Source organism: Rattus norvegicus, chromosome 1 (genome assembly GCF_021556685.1).
Source record: "Rattus norvegicus strain SHRSP/BbbUtx chromosome 1, alternate assembly SHRSP_T2T, whole genome shotgun sequence".
Lineage (NCBI taxonomy): Eukaryota > Metazoa > Chordata > Mammalia > Rodentia > Muridae > Rattus > Rattus norvegicus.
Genome location: NC_141534.1, coordinates 56,277,505 through 56,298,440, shown reverse-complemented (window position 1 = coordinate 56,298,440; position 20,936 = coordinate 56,277,505). Strand labels below are relative to the sequence as shown.

General features: G+C 42.2%; 1 long non-coding RNA gene across 6 annotated transcripts in view; it reads right to left on the bottom strand.

Moving 5' to 3' along the window:
• The window catches only part of LOC148006998 (uncharacterized), a 28,268-nt gene extending 10,091 nt beyond the window's left edge, over positions 1 to 18,177 (bottom strand). For 3 of the 6 annotated variants that reach the window (XR_015645573.1, XR_015645561.1, XR_015645537.1), the window contains exons 1-2: positions 18,050 to 18,130; positions 14,855 to 14,959 (exon numbers count right to left, since the gene is read on the bottom strand). This is a non-coding gene — a long non-coding RNA (uncharacterized LOC148006998). Of the gene's footprint in view, positions 1 to 14,854; positions 14,960 to 18,049 lie in introns of all 6 variants that reach the window. The other 3 variants (XR_015645581.1, XR_015645549.1, XR_015645583.1) reach the window with 2 other exon arrangements.
• Between the last annotated feature and the right edge of the window lie 2,759 nt (positions 18,178 to 20,936).

Below are 20,936 nucleotides of genomic sequence, written 5' to 3'. Positions count from 1 at the left end.
GGCCCTCAGTACCCTACCCTCTCCTTTTTTAGGGCCACAGTTCCTGTCCTCTGGCTTCTGGTCCTCATCATTCTCCACCCTGGTTTCTTAAGTAGTTGGTTCGTTTTAGTCTTCCTGACCTTCAACCAGTGGTCTCAGTCCTGCTCCTCCTTGTGGCAGTTTCATATTTGCTAATACGAATTTGCTCATTAAACATTTTGTTGTATTAAAAAAAAGGACGAAAGTGCAAATGTCTCCATTTTTACCCAGCTGCTCATACTGCTGGCTCTGGTCATGAGTCAAGTGTGGACAGGAGCTTGGTAGGGTCTAGGTACTTCGTTTGTCAGTGTGTCCACCAACACAAGTCTCCTGTGGTACCAAAGCACTCCAAATAGAGCTTGGGATGTGCTGGGTGGCATGGCTGAGTATGCCTGTGAATAGCAGACAGGCCCAGTACAGCCACAGTACAGCCTTCTCTGGGCGTGAATGTGCCTGAAAACAGATGATGTTTTGTTGGACAGGAATGGAAAAGTCACAGCTATGCACTTTGGCTTCAGTACACAAGTTGAACTAGGGCAAATGCTGAACCAATACTATGGTGGTTACACTTTGCTGCCTTTGAACTCTGCCTAGGCAAACTTCATAATAGTCCAAAGAATGACATATGGGACATAGGAGTAGCCTTATATTTCACGGTCGTCAGAAAGGTCTCATATGACCCTATAATCATGCAAGAGTTGAGAAGACAGGTTATGGCCTGTGTATACCTCGTCCACATGTGGGCTGTCAGAAGAACTTAAGGGCCTACATCATCTATCTATAAGGCATATTGTGTGGTCTTGGAGTTGAGCACAGGGACTTGCACATGTAAGCAAGTGCTGTACGCCTAGGTCCGTTTTCTGAACTATATTTTCTCTTTTATATCCACTTCCTAGGATATCTTAAAAAGAAAGTAGGGCCTTGGTCTACCATGAAATCTTGAACCTGAAGGTAAAGTTTAATACAAAGATCACATGTCACTCACAGATGAATCTAGTAGGAAGTACATGAACTTCAGTAGCACTCAATATGAAACCCACAATGTGTGTACACCACCCTCACTGCCCTCATTTAAACTCATGTTTGGACCACTGTCCCTAGCTGGAGACACCTTGTCATCTCCCAGAATAAAGTGGAGGCTTCGTGCTCCAGTGGAACAACTGATTCAAGGTGCAAGTGATGAGTAACATTACAGTGAACACCAGGGACTGCCCCTGCAGAGGCAGGAAGTGGCCCTTCCATTCCTGCTGGGGAAGCAGTATCTAAATTGTCCTGAACAGGGGAGGATCCCCTCACTCTAGCTGATATATTGGGTGACACAAGGAATGTAGGTAGATTATGAAATCACAGTACCACATTTCTTTCTGAGGCAGAGACTCTTGAGAAACTTTGCCCAGGAGTTAACAGCTCAAGATAGCAAGGTGAGGTCACTGTGGGCCCTGCATTGACCTATGAAAAGTTATTCATATTAATCACCATATCTTTAAAACTTACAGCATGTGAGAGCAAAGTCTCCTCGGAGACTCAGCTAAAACTAATCGGTGAGCTTTTAAGAACACAAACAAGTAGGAAATTTAAATTCATGTGACTACTACTAGTAAAGCAACATGCTGGCAGGTAGATAAGGGCCTTTGTGTAAGGCCCCTGACAACATATAGAACTTGAGATGTCAAGTGCTCAGCTCACATGCTCAGTGCCATGAACTCAAGACAGAGCTTCTCTGTGAGTCACCATCTCTGAAGCATGGTGTGCAAACAGTGGCAACAAACCTTCTCCCAAGTTTGAAGCTGACTTTACTGTCATTGATTGTTTGCACCCTCCCCCAGATTGCCAGATTTGATTAACATTCTCTGAATTTCTCTCACCCATGTACAGATGGACCTCCCTCTGCACATGAAGCCTGTTCCTCTCAGGCCTGCTCTTCTCCTCCCCAGATTAGGAACTGGATACCTTTCAAGCCTACATTCTCAAGTCTTGTATCAAATTTGGGTACACAATAGGCACAACATGACATTGAATGCCAAATGACACTTGCCTACCAGACAATGATTACAGTCCAGGGGTCCCAAATGGAAACTGGCCAGGGAAGGTCAGGTAACCCCTATCCTGTCTCTATGTAGAGACAAAAATTGACACACCTTCCCAAGCAGACTTTCTCAGCTGTCTCAGCCCACACAGCAGTCCTTTGCTGAGCTTCTTTACTTCCAGTGACCAATGAGAATACATGAGAAGATGCCTGATTCTGGAAAGACCTGGGCCCCATGAACCACAGCAGCCACAGCTTCTGATCAAAGGTGATTCCAGGAACTGAAAATGTCTAATGTTCCTGTGGCGATTTGAAAACAGTAAGGCCAGGGAGTGGGACTATTTGGAGGTGTGGACTAAGTGTGGCCTTGATGAAATACATGTGTCACTGTGGCTGTGACCTTTACGTTTCTTGTCTGAGCTGCCTGGAAATCAGTTTTCTCCTAGAGGCCTTCAGATGAAGATGTAGAACTCTCAGGTCCTCCTGCACCATGTCTGCCTAGATGCTGCCATGCTCCCACCTTGATGACAGTAAAGTAAACCACTGAATCTGTAAGCCAGACACAAATGTGTTCTTTAAGAGTACCTCTGTTCATGGTGTCTGTTCACAGCAGTAAAACCCTAAATCAGTTACTCCTGATTACAGAATAGAAGCTTAGTTTAGTGATGTCGTTCCTTGAGGAGAGATGGCCTCTTATTAAGGTGCTATTCTTCTAAGAAATTTCAGGCTCTCTTCTGGCATGGGCATTCATTATAATATTAATCTTCCCAGTGTCCTTTTCACTCCAAACTATAATTTTTTATTTCTTTTTTGCCTCCTTTGCTTTGATTCATTATAGACCTGTTAAGAGTAATTGCTAAGAACAACATGACAGTGGTTATACAAGGCTCTCTTCAAATCTGCACCAAATAATTTTGTTTATTACTTTTAAATTTAGCCTCAGGTAAGGTATTAGGGTGTGGGAAGAAGGAACCCATATTTCTGTAAGAGCATCACAGGAAATATCATTAGCCAGTCGTAAACATTGTTCCCTTCCGAATCCCCTTGTTCTGGGCTTCCCCAGTCTGAATAGTTCTTGGCACTCCTGAGCATTCCAAGCTCCTGCCAGTATAGACCATTAAGCTCTTCTTAGACCATTCAACAACTTCTAGGTCAAAGTTCCAAAGTTTTCCATATTCCCCTAAACAAGAACCAAACAAGCACAACCTGGCAGGATCAGGTGTCACACAGCAAGAGTCCACTCCATTACATCACCATCTGCATTAGTTACATTTGTATTTCTGTGACAGAAATGCCATGAGCACAGCAAACTATAAAAGAAGTAGGGAGTTAGTGATCCTATTACAGAGACCACTTGTTACCAGAGGTTAAGTTCCATGACTACAAGGCATGGTGGACATATAAAGGCAGACCTATCAGAATCACACCAGACTTTTCGCCGGAAACTATGAAAGCCAGAAGATCCTGGACAGATGTCATACAGACCCTAAGAGAACACAAATGCCAGCCCAGGTTACTGTATCCTGCAAAACTCTCAATTAACATAGATGGAGAAACCAAGATATTCCATGACAAAACCAAATTTACACAATATCTTTCTACAAATCCAGCACTACAAAGGATAATGAATGGTAAAGCCCAACATAAGGAGGCAAGCTATACCCTAGAAGAAGCAAGAAACTAATCGTCTTGGCAACAAAACAAAGAGAAGAAAAGCACACAAACATAACCTCATATCCAAATATGAATATTACAGGAAGCAATAATCACTATTCCTTAATATCTCGCAACATCAATGGCCTCAACTCCCCAATAAAAAGACATAGATTAACAAACTGGATACGCAATGAGGACCCTGCATTCTGCTGCCTACAGGAAACACACCTCAGAGACAAAGACAGACACTACCTCAGAGTGAAAGGCTGGAAAACAACTTTCCAAGCAAATGGTCAGAAGAAGCAAGCTGGAGTAGCCATTCTAATATCAAATAAAATCAATTTTCAACTAAAAGTCATCAAAAAAGATAAGGAAGGACACTTCATATTCATCAAAGGAAAAATCCACCAAGATGAACTCTCAATCCCAAATATCTATGCCCCAAATACAAGGGCACCTACATACGTAAAAGAAACCTTACTAAAGCTCAAAACACACATTGCACCTCACCCAATAATAGTAGGAGATTTCAACACCCCACTCTCATCAATGGACAGATCATGGAAACAGAAATTAAACAGAGACGTAGACAGACTAAGAGAAGTCATGAGCCAAATGGACTTAACAGATATTTATAGAACATTCTATCCTAAAGCAAAAGGATATACCTTCTTCTCAGCTCCTCATGGTACTTTCTCCAAAACTGACCATATAATTGGTCAAAACACGGGCCTCAACATGTACAGAAAGATAGAGATAATCCCATGCATGCTATCAGACCACCACGGCCTAAAACTGGTCTTCAATAACAATAAGGGAAGAATGCCCACATATACGTGGAAATTGAACAATGCTCTACTCAATGATAATCTGGTCAAGGAAGAAATAAAGAAAGAAATTAAAAACTTTTTAGAATTTAATGAAGATGAAGGTACAACATACCCAAACTTATGGGACACAATGTAAGCTGTGCTAAGAGGAAAACTCATAGCACTGAGTGCCTGCAGAAAGAAACAGTAAAGAGCATATGTCAGCAGCTTGACAGCACACCTAAACGCTCTACAGCCAAAAGAAACAAATACACCCAGGAGGAGTAGAAGGCAGGAAATAATCAAACTCAGAGCTGAAATCAACCAAGTAGAAACAAAAAGGACCATAGAAAGAAACAACAGAACCAAAAGTTGGTTCTTTGAGAAAATCAACAAGATAGATAAACCCTTAACCAGACTAACGAGAGGACACACAGAGTGTGTCCAAATTAACAAAATCAGAAATGAAAAGGGAGACATAACTACAGGTTCAGAGGAAATTCAAAAAATCATCAGATCTTACTATAAAAGCCTATATTCAACAAAACTTGAAAATCTGCAGGAAATGGACAATTTCCTAGACAGATACCAGGTACCGAAGTTAAATCAGGAACAGATAAACCAGTTAACCAATCCCATAACTCCTAAGGAAATAGAAGCAGTCATTAAAGGTCTCCCAACCAAAAAGAGCCCATGTCCAGACAGGTTTAGTGCAGAATTCTATCAGACCTTCATAGAAGACCTCATAGCAATATTATCCAAACTATTCCACAAAATTGAAACAGATGGAGCACTACTGAATTCCTTCTATGAAGCCACAATTACTCTTATACCTAAACCACACAAAGACCCAACAAAGAAAGAGAACTTCAGACCAATTTCCCTTATGAATATCGACACAAAAATACTCAATAAAATTCTGGCAAACCGAATCCAAGAGCACATCAAAACAATCATCCATCATGATCAAGTAGGCTTCATCCCAGGCATGCAGGGATGGTTTAATATATGGAGATCCATTATATAAACAAACTGAAAGAACAAAACCACATGATCATTTCATTAGATGCTGAGAAAGCATTTGACAAAATACAACACCCCTTCATGATAAAAGTCCTGGAAAGAATAGGAATTCAAGGCCCATACCTAAACATAGTAAAAGCCATATACAGCAAACCAGTTGCTAACATTATACTAAATGAAGAGAAACTTGAAGCAATTCCACTAAAATCAGTGACTAGACAAGGCTGCCCACTGTCTCCCTACTTATTCAATATAGTTCTTGAAGTTCTGGCCAGAGAAATCAGACAACAAAAGGAGGTCAAGGGGATACAGATCGGAAAAGAAGAAGTCAAAATATCACTATTTGCAGATGATATGATAGTATATTTAAGTGATCCCAATAGTTCCACCAGAGAACTACTAAAGCTGATAAACAACTTCAGCAAAGTGGCTGGATATAAAATTAACTCAAATAAATCAGTAGCCTTCCTCTACACAAAAGAGAAACAAGCCGAGAAAGAAATTAGGGAAACGACACCCTTCATAATAGACCCAAATAATATAAAGTACCTCGGTGTGACTTTAACAAAGCAAGTAAAAGATTTGTACAATAAGAACTTCAAGACACTGAAGAAAGAAATTGAAGAAGACCTCAGAAGATGGAAAGATCTCCCATGCTCATGGATTGGCAGGATTAATATAGTAAAAATGGCCATTTTACCAAAGCATCTACAGATTCAATGCAATCCCCATCAAAACAGCAATCCAATTCTTCAAAGAGTTAGACAGAACAATTTGCAAGTTCATCTGGAATAACAAAAAACCCAGGATGGCTAAAGTATCCTCAACAATAAAAGGACTTCAGGGGGAATCACTATCCCTGAACTCAAGCAGTATTACAGAGCAATAGTGAAAAAAACTGCATGGTATTGGTACAGAGACAGACAGATAGACCAATGGAATAGAATTGAAGACCCAGAAATGAACCCACACACCTATGGTCACTTGATTTTTGACAAAGGAGCCAAAACCATCCAATGGAACAAAGATAGCATTTTCAGCAAATGGTGCTGGTTCAACTGGAGGGCAACATGTAGAAGAATGCAGATCGATCCATGCTTATCACCCTGTACAAAGCTTAAGTCCAAGTGGATAAAGGACCTCCACATCAAACCAGACACACTCAAACTAATAGAAGAAAAACTAGGGAAACATCTGGAACACATGGGCACTGGAAAAAATTTCCTGAACAAAACACCAATGGCTTATGCTCTAAGATCAAGAATCGACAAATGGGATCTCATAAAACTGCAAAGCTTCTGTAAGGCAAAGGACACTGTGGTTAGGACAAAACGGCAACCAACAGATTGGGAAAAGATCTTTACCAATCCTACAACAGATAGAGGCCTTATATCCAAAATATACAAAGAACTCAAGAAGTTAGACCGCAGGGAGACAAATAACCCTATTAAAAAATGGGGTTCAGAGCTAAACAAAGAATTCACAGTTGAGGAATGCCGAATGGCTGAGAAACACCTAAAGAAATGTTCAACATCTTTAGTCATAAGGGAAATGCAAATCAAAACAACCCTGAGATTTCACCTCACACCAGTGAGAATGGCTAAGATCAAAAACTCAGGTGACAGCAAATGCTGGCAAGGATGCAGAGAAAGAGGAACACTCCTCCATTGTTGGTGGGGTTGCAGACTGGTACAACCATTCTGGAAATCAGTCTGGAGGTTCCTCAGAAAATTGGACATTGAACTGCCTGATGATCTAGCTATACCTCTCTTGGGCATATATCCAAAAGATGCCCCAACATATAAAAAAGACATGTGCTCCACTATGTTCATCGCAGCCTTATTTATAATAGCCAGAAGGTGGAAAGAACCCAGATGCCTTTCAACAGAGGAATGGATACAGAAAATGTGGTACATCTACACAATGGAATATTACTCAGCTATCAAAAAAGATGACTTTATGAAATTTGTAGGCAAATGGTTGGAACTGGAAAATATCATCCTGAGTGAGCTAACCCAATCACAGAAAGACATACATGGTATGCACTCATTGGTAAGTGGCTATTAGCCCAAATGCTTGAATTACCCCAGATACCTAGAACAAATGAAACTCAAGATGGATGATGAAAATGTGAATGCTTCACTCCTTCTTTAAAAGGGGAACAAGAATACCCTTGGCAGGGAAGAGAGAGGCAAAGATTAAAACAGAGACTGAAGGAACACCCATTCAGAGTTTGCCCCACATGTGGCCCATACATATACAGCCACCCAATTAGACAAGATGGATGAAGCAAAGAAGTGCAGGCAGACAGGAGCCGGATGTAGATCGCTCCTGAGAGACACAGCCAGAATACAGCAAATACAGAGGCGAAAGCCAGCAGCAAACCATTGAACTGAGAATAGGACCCCCGTTGAAGGGATCAGAGAAAGAACTGGAAGAGCTCGAAGGGGTTCGAGATCCATATGAACAACAATGCCAACCAACCAGAGCTTCCAGGGACTAAGCCACTACCTAAATACTATACATGGACTGACCCTGGACTCTGACCTCATAGGTAGCAATGAATATCCTAGTAAGAGCACCAGTAGTAGGGGAAGCCCTTGCTCCTGCCAAGACTGAACCCCCAGTGAACGTGATTGTTGGGGGGAGGGCGGCAATGGGGGGGAGGGGGAGGGGAACACCCATAAAGAAGGGGGGGATTAGGGGGATGTTTGCCCGGAAACCGGGAAAGGGAATAACACTCAAAATGTAAATAAGAAATACTCAAGTTAATAAAAAACAAACAAACAAACAAACAAAAACCAAAAAAACAAGGCATGGTGGAAGGAGCAGGAAACTGAGGGCTCACATCTAGAATCACAAGTACAAAGCAGAAGGTGCACTGGGAGTCACGAAAATCACAGTAACCTCAAGTCCAGCCCAGATGACATTCTTTCTCCAGCAAGGGCACACCTCCTGAATCTTCCCAAACAGATTCACCAACTGGGAAAGGAGTACTCAAATGCCCGAGACAGTGGAGGATAGCTCATTCAAAATGTCATGGTGATTCAGGAATTCGAATCAGTAACAGAGAGAACCTTCACTCTGGGTCAATGTGTGTTGCTGCAGAGCCAGCAAGCTGCTCTCCCTCCTCTTTCACATAAGTTGTGGATTAAGTAAAAATGTAAACAAGCATCTCCATGGAAAATCAACAGCCCTTTTAATCTGGTAATACTTATAGGATAAGTCCAGAGGTGCTGGACACGGAAATCACAGAAGGATCCCACGCAAACTCAAACCCTTTAGTCTTCAGGAATAAAAATACCACAGAAGCCAAAAGGGGCAAGGACATTGAGCAAACACTCACTCACTCAGCAGATAAAATTACACCTAGTCCTAACCCACAGACCTACTTATAAACAGCATACATTCTGCTGGTACCTATTCAACACAACCCTAAATGCTGCAATCAAAACAAATGGTTTCTTACTTTGTTAAGTATGACTTAAAAACTCTGAAGGAGTCCTCTGAAGGAGGTAAATGGAAACTTCTCAGGGCCTGGGGTGGTTGGCTAAGGGAGTACAGAATAACAAAACAACAACACCCAATTTCCCCACCAGCAAGCAGAAACCGGCCTGATGTCAGTTGCCAATTCCTGAGGGTTTAACAGAAGCCTACAGACTGGAAGGACTGAGGTAGGTGAGATTAAAATAGTTACACTGAAAGCCCACTTGAGGAATGAGAAAGGTAGCAACTGGACATTGCTCTCTCTCTCTGTGTGTGTGTGTGTGTGTGTGTGTGTGTGTGTGTGTGTGTGTGTGTGTGTGTGTGTGTCTGTCAGTCTGTCTGTGTCTGTGTTTGTGTCTGTGTGTGCCTGTGTAGAGGTCTGTGTGTGTGTTTGGGTTTTTGTTGGTTATTTTCAGGCAGGGTCACACCACAAAATGTGGCTATCTTAATATTTAACATGTAGACCAGAGTAGTTTAGACAGTTTAGAGAGCCTCTCTCTCCCAAGTGGTGCCATTAATGATGTGTAGCACCAGTTATGGGTGACTTTAAATCTCAAATTCTGAAGATTTTATAAGTCTTCTTTTGCTTGTCTTAACAATGCTGCTTCTTGAGGCAATACATGGTGCACTAAGAACAGAATAGAATATACTGTGTTCGTTGGTGAGATGGATCAGAGGTGAAAGGAACTTACTGACGATCTGAGTTTAGTTCCAGAGGTACTGTTAATATTCAAAAACAAGTACTGTCAATTTGTATTCTTTCTAAAAATCTGTCAGGGCATCCAGTCAGAGATTAAACTGTTTTTCGTGTTGTGATGCTACACAATCATAAGACTGATTCCTGTGGAACAGGCTAGTGGAGCAGACAGTAATCAACAGGACACGAGAAAACCTACAGAGCAGAAACTAGAGAGATGGTTCAGGGTTTGAGAGCACTGGCTGCCCTTGCAGAGGACCTGCACGTGTATTGCAGGACCCATAGGCAGCTCACAGCCATCTGCAACTCCTGGTCTCAGGTATCTGACCCTCTTATGACTTTGGGGACACTGCCTAATACATACAGTGCACATACCCACATATATGTGGACCATGCATATACACAAAATAAAATACCTAACTCTAAAAGAAAATAAATCCTTCAGAGACATCAAACAGATTCATGATACCCTGTTGGACACACTGACTTTTGTGACATGAGACAATGGCCAGCTTTGCTCTTATGACCTTGAAGAGGAGCTATTAACTAACCTTCATGACCAGAGAGAGCAGGTATTCTAAATCTTATGACATGGGAGAGTGGCTATACCAAAACATGTGTCCTGACACTTGAAGTTAAATCCATAACTACCAATATTAGCAGTCAGCAGCTTTCTAAATTCATTTTGTGATGTCTACATTAAATTACAGCCAAATATATTCAAAACGTGACCAAAATAACTATTTCTGCAGACTTTCTGACATGTACAACAACTGAGAAGTGATAGAGTTATTACTACCATTTCCCAGCATCAAACACTGAGCCTCTCCAATCTGAAGATATTCCTGCACAAACCAACTTCTCTCTTCTGGAATATACTAAACTGAAGCTGAAGAGTTAAAATAAAAACTTCATAAAAACTGCAAAAGAACAGCAGATAAGGGGGCAGGACAGAGCTGGCCTGAGATGTGCCCGGCCAAGCCTATAAACAAGGTCGAGGGATTGTTCCAGGAAGGGGGCCATCCGGACGGATGACTCCCTGCTCTACAGATAAAGACATTCTCCTATATTGAGAACACCCCAGCCCGCACGTACTGCTTGCAGATGAGACCTTGTACCCATTTCCCTTGCTGATAACCACGCGAAACCCCCTGGCTTCTCCTATATAAACCCCTGCCTGAAGAGGCTCGGGGCCGATTCCTCTGTCTCCTGTGTGAGATAGGTGTCAGTCCGGGATCTCGTTAATAAACGCTACCTCTTGCTGTTACATCAAGACCGGCTACTCGCGTTTCTTGGGGGCACCTCAACCTGTGACTGGAGAGAGTCTCCCCAAGTTTGGGGGTCTTTCAAAGCTAAAGCCATCTCAGTTCACCTCTACAGCTGCAGCCTGGTCCTCCTCTCACAAGCACTCTTAAAACATAACCCCATGACAGTAGTCACACTGTGAAATGAGTGTTGTTTAAGGGTGCCTGAGCAAGTCCACTTTCTGTTGCAAGAACAAAATGACTGAAGCTGGCTTATGCATGAAGAGGTTTGTTTGGGACAGTTTTGTTATTGAAAGCTGGGGTGACCTCACTGGCTCAGCTTTGGTCATAGTACCATATGATATCATGGTTGGAGTGTGTGCTAGAGAGAAAGATCCCATGGCATGATGAGAAGTGAGAGGGGTTTGGGAAGAGTTTGGATCTTTTCATAGCCACCAGGTTTTGCTACACAGGCTCCCTCTAGACATGACATAACCATCTTGCAGTAGGCACCACCTGTGTGTGTGTCTGTGTGCTTGTGTGTTTATGATATGTGTAGTATAATGTAGGTTGTGTGTGTTCGTATCTATATATGTGTGTCTTTGTGTGCATGTGCACTTGTGTGTGTGATTTCCATGTGTTTATTTGTGTGTGTGCCTCTGTGTGGTATGGCATGATGTGTATGGTGTGGTATATGTGTATGTGAATGTGTGTGTGCACCCGTGTGTGTGGGCATCTGAGTTGTGTGAATGCATGTATGTGTGTGTGTGTGTTCCATGTGTGTTTTTGTGAGTATGTGCATGTGTGTGGGCATGTGTGTGTGCACATGTGTGCCTCTGTGTGCATTTGTGTGTGCACATATGTGTCTGTATGCATGTATATGTCATGAGTGTGTGTTCATGTATGTGTGTTTGTGTGTGTGTGTGTGTGTTGTGTGAGCATGAAGAGACAAAATGAAAAGATTAAGTCCTTTTTTCATCACTCTCTCCCTTACAAGTTCAAGTCAAGCCACTCACTGAAACACAAGTCTGTCATCTCAGCCAGGCTGACTGTCAGCTACAAGAATAGGCTGGTATCACACTGTCCCACAGTTCTAAGATTATGGGCATATATAGTCCACAGTCACAGCTGGTTAGTCCTAATGGTTCTTACATGAGCTTCCAGCACAAGGCCTTTTGGGGACATCCATAATCAAATGATGACAGGGACAGACCTTGCTACCCTCAAGCATACCATTTTCAAGGAAGAAGCCTTCTTGTTAAAAGCAGTGAAAACAGCAGGCACAAGAACACCTGACCTCACTTTCCTCCTGAGACACAGAGATAGAAGCCACACATAACTCTGGTCTTCCCACTGAAGAGAGGTCAGCCTGAGCTAAGCAGCTCTCATCTGTCCCAGTTTTCTTCTTGGCTTTCATCATAGGGAAGCATGATAAATATTTTTCCAAGTCTGCACAGGTCACCAACACCCTTCCTAGTTGTGTCTGACAAAGCCACATGGAGACTACTGTGTAACTGGAGTCCTAGTCTATGGCATCTCTCTCCTTCACACTACACTCTTTCTAATGAAGCTTTGATAAGGAAACTATATTCTTTGTGTACTGACAAATCCCACATTCTTTACATGTGGCTATTGTTTCTTGCTCAGAATGCTTGCCTGGAGACAGGGGTGGATGCAGGTATTTTGGAAACAAGGCGAGATGCTGGTACTCTAGTAGCCATAGGACACAAGCCATCACAGCTATAGTTCAGAGCATGGCATGCATTCACAAAGAAGACACTGTAGGCACCAAGAGCAGCTACATCCACAGGGACCTAAGGAGAGGGACCTGATTGCTACTGTTCATGTTGCATTTCCTCTTTGTTCTGACTGTTTTAAATGGAATTGCCCAACACAACACACTTCCTAGGATATCTGACAGCCACTCACAGATGCACATGCAGGTAAAACACCAATGCAAATGAAATAAAAATAAATAATTTTAAACTAGTATATAAGAGAGAGAGACTGGTGTTTATAAAAGAGAAACTTACCCTCAAAAACTATTTACTGTCCTGAAATCTATTTCTCATAAGCAGAGGACCATAGGCATGGAATTCTTTCTCTCCACACTTCTCAGTGTGTGCTAGGGTACTCGATCTTTATAGGTATTTGGTGAAACATTGAGGAGCTTAGAAAGATTAGCATCATGTTGCATGTCAGCTGTCTTTATAGTCTTGAGTTCCATGTTTTCAGCTGAGCATCTGTTGCAATGGGTTCTGTATCCTGAGTTATTGTCATGGTCTGTGGAACTCCATTAACTACATGGATACAGGGGCCACAGAATGGTCATCTGGTACTTCCCCAGCCCATGAACATGACCCATGTCCAGTCACAAGTCAGAATTGGGTCCTCAAAGCTGCCACCAGGAATGCATGTAGACAAAACTAAGGTATCTGAGGAGGGTAAGGAGGAACAGAGTCAGGTTGAGGCCTGTTTCAAATTCAGAATTGCCAAGTATGTATTTCAGTTAACTGCTTTCATATTTCCCTACTGGGTGAAATCTTATCACTTGTTAGATTGGATCTTTTAAGCCAGAGAGCTAACACTGCTGAAGCAAAATCGTCATACAGACAGGCTATCAGGAATGTCACCCATGTTTATTATCTCTGGTAACAGCAGAAGTGCAGAAACATTTCCTCACTCAGGGTGAGTATGGCACAAAGAAAACCAGTGCATGCTCCTTACACCCCTGAGGGCTTCCCAGTGTAGGGGCCAGCACACTGGGTTCTGACAGTCAATGTGTCTGTGATGTGACTAAGGCACTAGGGACTGCTTACATCATCAACAGCAAGGGTCACTTTTCTAGGGATGGCACTGCAGAGATCAGACAGTAGTTAAACCTGAAAGCTCATCACATTCAACTTCTCCCTGAGCTCCTAACACACCTGATCCCCACACCCTGAGCACTTGCAAGGCCTTCATGCCTGCTGCTGTACTTTCACACTCTGCTTCCATGCACTCTGCATTCTTCCTCCTCTCATGCTCTGCTCCCAAGGCCCTGCCTTCCACCCTGGTTTTTCTTTATTTTTATTTCATGCTCCTACCTCTTCCATGTATTCTGAGTGGATCAGCTATGGGGTAGGATCATGAAATCTGTGGTTCTAAACACACACACACACACACACACACACACACACACACACTCAGAGAGAGAGAGAGAGAGAGAGAAACACACACAGAAAAACACACAGACACATAGACACACACACACACACACACACACACACAGAGAGACACACACACAGTCGTACCAGTTTAAGACAAGACTATGTGTCTGCAGGGGATCCAATTCATGCAAGATTAGGGACCTGAAAAAAGATCACTAAACTTCAAAAGAAAAATCGAAAGAAAATAACTCAAAGGAGTGTCACTGCAGGTTCTGCCACCCAAGAAGAGCCCGTGAGAAGACGAAGGGCATACTGAACAACCAGCCACACTGGAAATGTCTGCATCTGAACTGTGCAGCATCCCTATCCTGGAGTGTGGCATGCTGTGGGGGTGTCTGAGACACCATTTCTGAACACCTGGGTTTGCACTTATTTAGACCAAGTCATTGGGTGTTGAAGGTGACTACTATATCTATAGATTTATTAAAACTTATATGAATGAATTCATGATGCACAAATTGTACAACCCCACTCTCAAGAACCACCAACTGTTGGACGTATCATTAATGAATTATTCCTTAAATACTTCTGAGCACGGGGATGAAAAATTTAGGATTAATCTCTGTTCCACTTCTGGATGACACACTAAGTGTGCACCTCAGTGGAAGAAACCAACCATCTAAGGAGAGCCGCAGTCCTTTCCACCTTTTTGCAACCACAGTAGCCTACGCAAAGCAAACACTCACCTGTGGCTCATTGGTCAGAGCAAAACATTACTTCGTTATCTCTGCCAATCTCAGGGACAGAACAGCATTTTCTGTTTCTAGTTCAACTATCTTTTCTTCTTTAACCTGCAACCAAGGATCCAAAAAATGCATCAACACAGCACTTACCTGCCCACTTTGAAACACCATGAATGGACAGAGTGCAAGAAATGGTAGAAACAGCCTCAGCAAGGAGAAAGTCAACTGTCAGGTTGTGAAGACTCCTTCACATACTGCAGAGACAAGACAAGTCAGCCTCAGCAAGGCCTGGCCGGCTACCCACACACACCCCATGGCTCTGAGCCCATCAGCTCCAGACCTGAGGACTACCAGGGATGCAAGCTTTACACTCTGGACTCTTTAACCTTTGGTCAGGAAGGTACCATGGAAAGTACCTGGGAAGCAGAGTTTCCAGAGAAAGCCATAGAAACAGTTCAGCCTTAAAAATCAAAATCTGATCCCTTCAAAGCCAGGTGTGTGTGTGTGTGTGTGTGTGTGTGTGTGTGTGTGTGTGTGTGTGTGTGCGTGTGTGTGTAGGTGATCATAAGACATACGTGGTTTGGAAAATCAAGGAGAGGAAGGATTTATTGAGAAGCTGAGATGGTGGGGAATGAAGGGTGGATGTTGGAAGGAAGCTAGAGCATGGTGGGGTTTTATAAGCCAAAGAAGTGAAATTCGTATTTAATGCCCTTAAGACAACTGGTCCAGGTTCAGTGTTCTTGATGGTGGCTCAGTATTCCAGCTGTGGATTCAGGGAACTCAGAACATCATGATGAAAATAATCTCTCAGACTACAGAGTCAAATTCCTGCTGGTGCTGCAGTCTCATCAGAGAAGAAATTAAGTCCCTCCTCCTATGGATCCTCTCATTTTTGTCATTCTCGCCTGCAGGAGCTTCAGTCCTTCCTCTGAGGGGGCTACTCATATCTGCAGGTGATTTAGACCCTCTTGAAGGGAATTCTGTCTCCAGATTGGGATGCGGACCCTCCTGTTAGAGAATTAACTCTCTAAATCTTCTCACAGAGTATGTGTGACTACCTGGAGACAGCATTATCTGCACTTCTAAACTCTGATTGGTAAAGAGAACCCACGATATGAGTTTGAAAACCTCTGAGTTATACACTGTTAATTTCTAAATGTATTCTGTTGAGTATGAAAATTTCTGTAATATTTTGATGAAATTTACTTACTTCCTAGATTTCAAACAATAATAGAAGCTATAGTTAAAAGTTTAGTATGTGCTTCCTCAAAGTAATTTGAAAATATTTTTGATTTTTATTAAAGATGGTGTACGACATAGAATTTTTCCCAACTATTGTTTTGTTTACTGCTAGGATATAGAAATGCTTTATTTCTGTTGACAGAGCTCATATTCATTGTTCTGGTATAACTAATTGTTCAATGCTAAACTTTAGCAGATTCCTTAGGGTCTCTGCCATTTATAATAGGATTCCATCTACAAGTTGACTGCCTTGTTCTTCCTTTCTCATGGGATGCCTTTTGTGCAGTTTCTCCCCATAAATGACAAAGTTAGACCATGAGAACAATGCTGGATAGCAGTGCCAAAAAGACCTGGGACACATTTACAAAGTCTGGTCCAATTAGAATGGGGCTCTGTGAGAAATTTCTGTCAGGTTTGCCCTGACCATATGAGTCTCTCTTGAGTGCCTTAGGTTGGATAAGATATACCCCAATTCATATGGTGAAGGATGAAGTCCCTGACACTGAGCAGGTGACACTTAAAGACAGTGCCTTCAAGGTCATCGATTCAAGGAAGCCTGAAAGGTGGGCTCTGTTGTAATGTCTTTGGGGTCTTATGAAGGGAACCATAGAGCAACAGACACTTACAGGGTGCAGGGAGAAACCACAGAACACCTAAAGGAATCAGCTACCTACAAACTGAGGAGAACTGGAGCCAATTCTTGGACCCAAGACTTCCAATCTCAAGCCCACAGAAACCTCTGCTCAGTTCTGCAGGCAGCCCAAAAATATTACAGTGTGCGTTCTTGGTGTGTCCTGGAGCCTGAAATTCACTGCTGTAAGCTCAGTTCTATCTTGGGGTAGATGGGACTAAGCATTAGATCTTAAGATTTATTTCTCAAGGTGAGATAAAGTGGTCCTGAGTTGGGTGCTAAGGTACAGTCCCAGGGTGAAGCTTCTGGATAGCTAAGTTGGGCCTTGAAACAAAACAGAGCTGTGCGGTCCCCAGGAAACTTAACACTTGTTGCTGGAACAAAGGTTTCTTCTTTCAATGTCCACTTAGGCAAATTTGCAAAGATCAAAAATGCTGATTGTGGTTCTCACCACTTTCCCTTGGAGCATGCCCACAGAGTTCCTTGTCTTCTACTGGGAAGTCAAGCCTTCTCTTATAAGGAGCTCTCATGCAGTCATCTCACGTCTCTGGTCAGGAAGAAAACCTGCTACAAACTCACCTTTAAGAGGCAGAACAGATCGTCTTCTCTCTGGTTAAGGTCACAGCATAGTCTTTATATGTTGGCTAGGATGGTGGGGCTTGAGCTCCCATTCCCTCAGTCTCTACCTTCTTTCCAGTATACCACAAGCCCTGGCTGGTCACATATCACTTTCCACAGAGACCTCTGTCTTCTAAGCCCTCAGTCTCCTCTGTTGAACAGGAGCTTTCTGTCCCTGCAGCCCAGACAAGGACTCTAACTTTAGGGTGGGGCTGAGTTTAGATCATGTAATGTTCAGACTCTCTGCTTGGCAGCCATTATCAGGCATAGTGTTTATATTTTTGTTCACTTTATCGGTCTATTTTTTCTACTGTGTGCTCTAAGAAGGGAACGCGTAGGGTTACATAATTTTTGGTGTTAGTAGCTGTACTCCCAAATCCTGCTCAGTATGTAGTCTGTGGATGTTCAGCATAGCTGAGGGAGGTACCAAGTCAGGAGACCTTGAGGTGCTAATGCAGCAAATGAGAGGTCAAAGAGGACCCAAGTGGCAATTGGAGAAAGGAGCCATAAAGACAGTGAGGAGTAAACAGGTCAACTTCCCTAATATTCCGAAAAGAAGCAGACCTAATTGGGCTCCATCCCAAGGGAACTCAAGATAAGACTCACGAAAGAGTGCTACCAAGCCAATCCCAATTCTCTTATTTTTCCCACATTCCTGAGAGCAGATAGGGGCGGTTTCAAATTCCCTGGGCTCCCTTCATACTCACAGGTATTTGATGCTGAAACTGCCACAACCTCTGTTCTGAAAATCCTCACAGTAACGAATGAAGGGCGTGGCTAAATCCTAGAGAGGGGGGGCTAGTATCGTTCATTGGCCACTCATGCCCATGCGCACTATGCCTACCCACAGGAATTTTCCAGTCTAGCTTACCGGTTCATTGAACCGGTTCATTGAACCCACAGGTTCATTTTGCTCCTGTCCTCTCAAGAAATACAAGGTCCCCACAGTGCTTGTAAAATACAAATCAATTTACTGTGGCATTGAATACCCATCTCACCTGGAGGCATCTCTTTCCCAGCCCACTCGCGATCCTGCCTCAGACTTCCCAGAGAGCAGGCCCTTCCCATTCCCCTCTACCATCTTGCGAGCATACCTTACAGATAATGTTTTGTAGGGTCCTTCAGTCAACCACACAGGTTCTATGTTCATTTCTCACACCGTTAATTAAATTAAAATTAAATAACTCTGTTATGCTGAGAAAGAGATGCAGACTCAACTGCGACAAAGTGTTCTTCTAGCACTTAAGTCACAGGAGGCACAGCAACACGGTTCTTCCTTTCCTGACAGTGTATCTACATCTCCTTACTAAATGTTCAAGTTCTGAGATAGCTGTGTTTGCCTGCCACCCACGAGCTCCCATTCTTCTCAGACGTCTTTGCTCCTACCTGCAAGAATGCTGTGTAATGCTTTGAGAGCTCTAGAGCCTTTGGGGCCTCTGAAATATTAGTTAACTTTAGAACGGAATTGTCATCTTTAATTTCCACCAGTGATTAGTCTAATGATGATTTGTATTTTTAAAATTAAATCCCTAGGATCAAATCCAAAATCTTTCTTTAGAATTTTTGAAATTAAATAATGAATTAGATATTCAATCTCAAATATTTACAATAGATAGGGAGGCTCACATTTTTGAAGAATGATATGTTGTGCACCTTACATAAAAACCTCCTTCTAGCCACCTCATGCAAATTAAAGAAGGTACAGCCAACATTTCATCTGCACTGAGAGACTTTATCCTGCAGACAGGGTCCACTATGACACAGTAGTGGTCTGAAATTCTCGGATATCAATCTCCCGTAGGCAAATGGAGTTTGGAGAAAGAAGGGAAAGATAATGTCTAGGCCTACTGACCTTGGAATGACAATGGAAAAGGTAGGGTAGAGGAAACACCCTGTCATCTTTACAGCCCATCATTCTGCCCTCTAAGTCCAAGACTCCCCACAGCTAACAAGAACGGGTACCTTCACCTTAGTCAGATCACTAAGAACTAGGCAGGGTTTTTCTTGGTAAAGTAAAACAAAGTTTCTTGGATTTGGAACAATTGCAACCATTTCAGAAAAAGAAATTAAATATCACTTAGAAGTACATTTGTTCCTTCTTCTTCAGGCCCACTCCCACAAATCCACTGCCTAGGTCAGACCTGCTTGAGTACAGGTGACCTGTCTCTTCTCACTTACTGTTCAGTTCATTCTCAAGCTCTGTTAACTTAAGAGAGACTTTCATTTTGTCAGACACATCAGGACCTTGTGAAAAGTGGGGCAGATGCTCTTTAAATATCAGGTTTTCAGGGGCTCCAGAACTGCCAGGTAAGTCTGCATCGTGGCTGGAGAAGAAGAAAATACAAACGATCATGCATAAAAATACAACTAACTTGCCTAACTAAATTTTCATCAGAATTTTCATGTTTCAGTGAAATTTATTCTTTGTTGCATATTATTTCAGTAATTTTATGTATTGCGGCTGAGACAAGCTACACCTACACTTTGGTCTGAGCAGAACTTTAAAACCCAATCTGTGCTCATCAACTAAATGTAAGTTCAAGGAAAAGGGCAGGGTTTGTGACATAGGCCTATCACCAGTCTCCCAAAAAGTTATGAATACAACTTAAAATATAACAAAAGTCTAATAAACCAAGAAACAATTCCATGTAGAAAAGGGACAATATATTTTCTTGACAGTAACTTTCAAAAATAAATATGCACACTACAGATGGCCCAGTGGTCAACCGAAGATTACATAAATGCTAGAAAGACAAGGCAAACAGCTTAGCCATTGAGAGACCCTCTTTCAATGAGTAACAGACAGTAATTTGAGGATAATTTCTGTCAACCTCAGGGTAAGCCTCCACGTGCACCTATGTACACAGATATATATGGTAATGCAACAAACCCACACTAAAAATGGAGAAAGAAAATAACGAAGACAGTGTTCTCAATTTCAGTAAGCAGGCAATTTGTGCCACCTAAGCAAGCATAACTACGGGGGTTGTTTAAAAGTACAGCGTTTCCAAAAACTTTCCCCAATCTAATACGGAGAGTCAGAACAGCCCTGATTAATGTAATTCAGTTTTACAAAGGCAGAGGACATCTAACCTGAATGGATGTTTAACTATTTACATATATACTTATGTAGATATATAACCATATACAACTAACAGACAATATCAAACAAAATGGAGAGAAATTTGAAGCAATACTACTAAAATCAGGGACAAGGCAAGCCTTCTCATTCTCCCAGTATCTATACAGTATATTATGGGAGGTTCTAGCCAGAACAATTAGATAACAAAAATAGATCAAAGGAATGCAAATTGGGAAGGAGGAAGTTAAGATATCACTATTGGTGGATGATATGATAGTATCAACCGGTGACCACAAAATATTCTACCATAGAACTCCTTCAGCTGATAAACAATTTAAGCAATGTGGCTAGTTAGAAAAATTCACTCTAACAAATCAGCAATCTTCCCCTACTCAAAGGAAAAATGGGCTGAAAAAAATTAGGGAAACAGCACCCTTAAAATTAGTCGCATATAATATAAAATACCTCAGGGTGACTCTAACAAAGCAAGTGAAAGATCTGAACAATAAGAA